This window comes from Streptopelia decaocto (assembly GCF_964273445.1).
Source record: "Streptopelia decaocto genome assembly, chromosome: 7".
NCBI lineage: Eukaryota > Metazoa > Chordata > Aves > Columbiformes > Columbidae > Streptopelia > Streptopelia decaocto.
Genome location: NC_138661.1, coordinates 49,954,878 through 49,962,293, shown reverse-complemented (window position 1 = coordinate 49,962,293; position 7,416 = coordinate 49,954,878).

Genomic DNA, 7,416 nt, shown 5'->3' with positions numbered 1-7,416 from the left:
CAGGGGTCAGTACTGGGGCCAATATTATTCAATATATTCATTAACGATTTGGACAAGGGAATAGAGTGTACTATCAGCAAGTTTGCTGATGACACTAAGCTGGGAGGAGTGGCTGACACGCCAGAAGGCTGTGCTGCCATCCAGCGGGACCTGGACAAGCTGGAGAGTTGGGCGGGGAATAACCTGATGAAATTTAACAAGGGAAAGTGTAGAGTCCTGCATCTGGGCAGGAACAACCCCAGGTTCCAGTATAGGTTGGGAAATTACATATTAGAGAGCAGTGTAGGGGAAAGGGACCTGGGGGTCCTGGTGGACAACAGGATGACCATGAGCCAGCACTGTGCCCTTGTGGCCAGGAAGGCCAATGGCATCCTGGGGTGTATTAGAAGGGGGGTGGTTAGTAGGTTGAGAGAGGTCCTCCTTCCCCTCTACTCCGCCCTGGTGAGACCTCATCTAGAATATTGTGTCCAGTTCTGGGCCCTTCAGTTCAAGAAGGACAGGGAACTGCTGGAGAGGGTCCAGCGTAGGGCAACAAAGATGATTAAGGGAGTGGAGCACCTCCCTTATGAAGAAAGGCTGAGGGAGCTGGGTCTCTTTAGTTTGGAGAAGAGGAGACTGAGGGGTGACCTTATTAATGTTTATAAATATACAAAGGGTGAGTGCCATGAGGATGGAGCCAGGCTCTTCTCGGTGACAAACAATGATAGGACAAGGGGTAATGGGATCAAGCTGGAACACAAGAGGTTCCACTTAAATTTGAGAAAAAACTTCTTCTCAGTGAGGGTGACAGAACACTGGAACAGGCTGCCCAGGGGGGTTGTGGAGTCTCCTTCTCTGGAGACATTCAAAACCCGCCTGAACATATTCCTGTGTGACCTCACCTAGGCATTCCTGCTCCAGCAGGGGGATTGAACTAGATGATCTTTTGAGGTCCCTTCCAATCCCAAACATACTGTGATACTGTGAAAGCCAAGAGTTGTTTTCACTGGGAAAGGTGTGGGGCTGGTTTCCAGACACCAGTACATCAGAACCTCAGCCCAGGGCTGCTGCGAAGTAAGCCCACCCTGCCTATCAGTTGTTAAAATGAAAAAAAACAGCCTTTGCTACAATTGAGTGTGTGTCCATTTCCTGAACTCCGCAGAAAGAAATTGTATGTTCTTAAAGCACTGTTCTTCTGTGAATCTGTGTGGCTTGAAAATCCACAGGGAGAGTTTGGGGCTTGTTCCACTTCTCAGCTACCTTGAAGGAATTTGTTGACTTTGGGATATATGGAAACCAGGTAGGCGCCATGATGATGGAAAATTTAGCCACTACCTTTTTACAGCAGAGTATTATATCTCCTGGGAAAAGATGAAGACTGTGAATAGATGGTTGCCATCCACTGTTTCTCAACTAGGTGGCACCATATGAAATAATCCAACATCATCTGCAAATAAGAAAAAGGAATTACTTTTTTTCCCACTGCCATAGTTCTAACACTGGCTCGTTGCTGTGAGATCTGTGTTGCATTCAGAAAGTAATTGATTAAATTGGTGAGAAAAAGATCCTCTAAAAAGCAAATTAATATAGAAAGCTGGATGCATTCCCACATGGAAGGAGTGAGAGATTGGGGCTGCCTTTCTCAAGCAGGAGGTAAGATGTCAGCAACAGAGTATGTGGAGAAACAAAGCAGAGGAGGCAGATCAGACAACTCTACTTGCTTTCTTTAGAAAAGCAATGAAGTTGCAAGTTTTGCTTGCATGGGTGGGAGGTGGCTGTTGCCTGAACCCTTCCTTGGAGCCATATGTGAAGTTTTGCTCCTGGACTGAGAATTTTGGTGGTGACCCATAACAAACTAGGCAGCACGGCCCAAAGGAAGAAATGGGATTTCTACCTAGGATATGTAAAGTTTGAAAAATTCTGCTCTGCCTTGATTTCACTGCATCTCAGCAGGGAGCTGCAGCTGGAAGTATCTCTGGGCACCTCCTAGCTGGGCACAAGAAGTCCCAGGTACTGGGGCACTGTTCTCATGCACTGGGTCACCAGGGGCATCTTGGGGAAGGCCTTGTGTGCCCATCAGATGCTGGGTTGCAGGAGGCCACCAGGGAATTAGGTTTGTCACAGAGGATACGGGACAGCCTCACACGTCATGGAGAAGTTGGGAAAGTCTGATGTAGCTAACAGGACATGAGAGCTTGAGGGATGCTGTCTGCAGACATTTAGTGACTGACATGGGAAAACAGCAAGTTGATATTTCTTATCTTTTAGTTGCTCAAGCTGCCATAAGTTTCCATGCTTTCACCATCCCATCAGCCCTCTGCTTGAACCAGCAAGAGTAAACCTTGGTATTTCTAGCAAAAACACAAATAGCTTGAGAAATTTCTGAGTTTTCTTCCTTCCCAATGCAGAAAACCTTTTTTCCTGATAAAAAAGGTACCAGAGTGCTGCAGGTCCACCCGTGGGATGGCTCGAAGGCAAGCACCAAGAGCTCAGAACTTTGGGTATGAAAAAGAGATGGCAATACACAGTGATCTCAGTAACCACAGATGTGTCCCAGCCAAGCCAGCTCTGCCAGGTCTCTGCCATGGGCCAGACCTTGTCTTCTGGAGGTGTTTAGCATCACCAGGTTTTGAAACAGCAAATCTGCATGTCCAGCAGGGAGCGATGCTCATGCAGGGGGTGGCTGTAGCCCCTATGGAGTTGCCCATTTCTCCCCACCATGTCAAGAAAGGACCTGGCTGATGAACCTGGGTGATTGGGCTGCTAATTATGCTTTGCTGGGCTGATGAAGAGAAGCTTTAGATTACAGTGAGAAGTGGGACAGGAGAGCTGGCTGAGGGAAGGCAGTAACAGGATAGCTGGGGGAGGACATGAGCTTAGGTATGAATCTTCACCTTGCTGCTTCTTCAGCCCAGTCCTCGGAGGATTTTACTCCTTCTGGAAGCAGCAACGGCTCGAGACAAATGTTTTCAGTTTTCTTCCTTCCACTTTGGAGGAAAAGGAGATCCCTGTGCTTCTTAGCTTTTCCCTGAGGCCAGAGCTGAGAACAAGCACGGATTGTAATGCTGGTTGTAGATGCTCCCTCCCAAGACTGCAGGTTACTGGCTCCTGGGGCCTGGCACGTCCTTCATGTGCTGTAGGAGCATCCAGCTGAGTGACAGTCCCAGTGAGGCTTTCATCCTGGTGCATTGAGAAGAGTGAGAAAACAGTGTCTCCCCCTTAAAAATCCCTTACATGAGATGATTTGGTCACAGCCCAGGCAGGGAAAAGAAGATCCTGCTCCTTAAACAGACTATTTTGTGACAACTGCTGTGCATCAATGATGGCTGGAGGGCAGAAGCAGTCACAAATGGATCCATCACCTTTTTGCAGTCTCAAAATAACGTGGCCCTGAAGGAGCTGGCAGCAGCTTTTGGTGAAGCAGTGACCCTGGGAAGTTGTGACTCTCCCTGTGAGTCATGATGTTTCATTTTCATCCATAGCAGGATGGCATTGCCCTCGGTGTCCACTCCACCCTCCAGCCTGGCGGCATGGAGCCATCTCACCTTTCTGCTCCTAAGAAGCAGCAAAGCAGGTTAATGTGGCTGCAGATTTCCCTTAGTTGTTTGCCAGTGCTGTAAGGGCAGATGAACAAAGGAGCTGTGGAGAGTGGGGAACACTCTAAAATCCTGGAGCAAATGGCACTGTTTGGCATTGCTCAGCCGCATACTCCAGGGAAGGAGTGGTGCTCCCTGTCCTGCAATGCCCCATAAATCCAATGCCACCTCTTTATGAAGGCAGATGTGGATGGTGGGATGCTGTGGGGTAGTTTCTCCCTGGCATGAGGGGATAAGGCCTGCCAAAAGGCTCCTGTGGTGGCTGCAGCTGCAGGCTCCACACCAGCAGCTGTGCCTTAAGTGGGATCTGGAGGCCAATCTCATAGCTAAGACAGCACCATTCATCAGGACTCGATAAAAAGAAGTGCCTTGCTCTTTTATCTGGGAGATAAGCACACAGGGCATGAGATTGCTTTCCCTTGCACTTTCTGTGCCGAGCGTGGGAGCCTGTGTTGGCTGCCAAAGGACCCAGGGCACCCCAGCTGTGTGACACGCTGCAGATGGGCACACAGGAAGAGGGGCTGCTGAAGGCCGGGCAGCCCTGAGGCTGGAGCCCCATGGGTGCTAGGCATGGTAAGATGAATGCTACCGGAGCTTGCCAGCCCTGTGGGGCATGTTGCATGAGCTGGGTCATTTTGCAAGCCAGCTCATTACATATTACCTGTTAGCACTCCTGCAGCTCTAAAAGTTATTTACAAAAGAAAGAAAATGGTATTTTTATGTCTTTTTGGCTTTTGATAATCAATGATGGAAGCCTGAAAGCTTTTTTTTTTTTTTTTTTTCTTCAGAGACTAACATTGCTGAGCCTTGATTTCTCTGTTTTTGATGGAGAAAAGTGGCTGGAGAGCAGGTTTAATATCCACACTCATCAGGCACTCAGGGATTTCATTGGCATTTCACGATTTATTAAAAGAGAAAGTAACGCAAATGGGGAAGTGTTGGAGCAAATAAAGGACTCAGCATTCTGATTCAATGTGAATCACACAAAGCCATTTATTACAGAAACAAGCCTCCTTATATATGCAGTTATTTCCTGATCATGCTTCCATACTCCAAGCATGCATTAACTGATTGGACATCATCTATGTTCACGAGCTGTCCACGCACCTGAGTCTCACTGTTAATAGGTCTGTCGATTTATATCATATTGCTGTTGAATTGTTTTACTTCCACAGCAGATCCTGCTTTCAGCTTTCCAAGGTGGCCTTTGGGCCTGGCTAGTTCAATAACAAACCTCCATCTAATAGAAACCCATCCACAGGGAAGGAAGCTGAAAAAACACAGCTTTGTGAAAGCCTCTTTCTTTGCCAGCAGACTGAACTTGACCTGTGTCCTTGGCAGGGCAAGATCAGCCCACAGCCCCTCTGGTAGCCAGGCTGAAAGCAGCCCAGGATTTTGAGGCTCTTGCAGGGGGAGCTTTGTGACAAGCTGAGCACAAACCTGGTGTAATGCTCCCATGTGTACCATGATGATGACAACTTTGCCTCGTAGGTCCTGAGCTCTGCTCTTCAACTTGTGTTAGATGCAGACATTGCTGCTTTTGAAGCTCCATTTTGTACCGAATGGTTTTAAATCCATCTTGTATCTGTCAGAAGAAAAAAAAATCATGTCTGAGAGCAGAGGAAACCTTGACAACCTGGCACTCTCTGAATGCAAACTTGCTTCCTCTGCTTTTTTTTAATCCCCGCTTTTAAAGGCTGGCAGAAGAAATGGGTCCTTTGCACCATGTAAGTTGTTTTTGTGCAGTTGAAGCAAAAATAAAAGCAGGTGATCGCAGTCCTCATAAAACTCAGTACAAAGTTGGATAGCATTAACCTCTTCATTGGCAGGGGACAGTACTGTCCTACCGGCACATCTATGGGATGGCACCTTATCAGTGCAGTGAAACTCACCAAAGCCTTGGCAACATCAGGCAGAGCAGCGACCTGCCACCACCAAGGAAGGGGGTGGGAAGGAGTTTCACAGCTAGGGACTGGGAAGGGGTGACCACAGCTCCCATGTGCTCTGTTTCCCTGTTCCCCAAACTGGGGCAGCCCCATGTCAGTGCTCACCAGCATTTTCCCAAGGATGTGGTAGAGACAAGAAAATGGCTGTGGTGCAGATGTCTCCTTCCTTGGTCAGTCACCACCTTTCTGGAGTGAGATTTGTTACCTCCTGCGCTGTATTTTCTCATGCTTTGCCCAGCCCAGGATGAAAGTGCACAAGCCCTTTTTGACCTACATCCAACTCATCAGCATTGCCTCCTGATGCTTTACTGACCTCTGGTTTACATTTTCTCACCTTGGGTTAAGGGTCCCTGACTGTGATAACAAGTTCCTCTTGTTTTCAGGTGCATGCACAACTCTGATGTTTCTGGGCTGCTCATCATGACTCCATGTAATTGTTGCTCCCGTGCACACAATGTCCTCATGACACGCTCCACCATCCTTGTAGAAGCTGTTCTCTGATTATCTCTGATTCATTGCACAGGCTTGGTGCATTCATGCTCTGCTGGCTCCTGTGAGCCGTTGGTGCAGAGCTGGTAACCGCTCGCTGTGTCTGTTATAGTGTAGTGCCTGGTGCATGTGAACGGTGAGGGATGCTCTTACAGATGTATTCCCCTGGAGACCTTTCCCTTTTTCCTTGGTGGTGTCACACCTGTGGGTGTTTTCCCAAGAGGTGCTGTCCTCCTCACCTTCTTGCTTAGCTCTGAAATGGTCTCCATGGCTGTTTTTGTGCTAGGACTTGGATGCTGTTACGCACCTGAAACCACGACAGAGCCTATCCAACACAAAAGCAATGGCCACCTGTGGCCTGGAGGCTATCTAGTGGAGCAGCAGGCAACACATGATGACCCAACCTACCACAACCAGCTTTGTCTTTATTTTGAAGGGAATGACATGTTTGTGCACTTGCCGCCCAGGCGGTCAATCGTATCTTGGGCTGCATCGAAAGGAGCGTGGCCAGCAGGTCAAGGGAGGTGATTCTGCCCCTCTACTCTGCTCTGGTGAGACCCCACCTGGGGTGCTGCATCCAGAGAGTCCTTAGCACAGGGAAGACATGGACCTGTTGGAGTGGGGCAAGAGGAGGGACATGAAAATGATCAGAGTGCTGCAACAGCTCTCTTGTGAGCACAGGCTGAGAGAGTTGGGGTTGTTCAGCCTGGAGAAGGCTCCAGAGAGACCTTATTGCAGCCTTTCAGTACAGAGACCTATAATAAGAACAGGGACAGACATTTTAGAAGGGTGTGTTACGAAAGGACAAGAGTTAATGGTTTTAAACTAAAGGAAGGGAGATTCAGGCTAGACACGAGTAATAATTTTTTTTACAGTGAGGATGGTGAAACACTGCAAGGTTGCCCAGAGAGGTGGTAGATGTCCCATTCCTGGAAACATTTTGCGCCAGGCTGGACAGGGCTCTGAGCAACCTGATCTAGCTGAAGATGTTCCTCTTATTGCAGGGGGTTGGGCTAGATGACCTTTGAAGGTCCCTTCCAACTCAAACTGTTCTATGATTTATTATTTTTACCCCATTTTCACTTGTTCTGTTGTTCCCCCCCAATCCGTGTGCTGCCTCTCCAGGTGGCTGCAAGATGGCTGACAGGTGGGGTGAGGGAGAGCGCATCTCGCCCTTTCGGAGGGGAGGGCAGGACTATGGGCACAGCGGGACTCCATCCCATTCCGCCTTGGCTCTCGGCGCCCGCGGACGCTTCACCGCGGCTGTGGCCCAGGCCGGGAAAGGCCGGGGCGAGGCCCGGCCACCCCCGCCCGCGTTGCCACAGCGACGCGGCGGCCGCCCGGAGGGGTGGGCTCGGTGGCAGCTGTTCCCGCACCGAGCGCGGCCAGAGGGGGCAGAGCTGAGC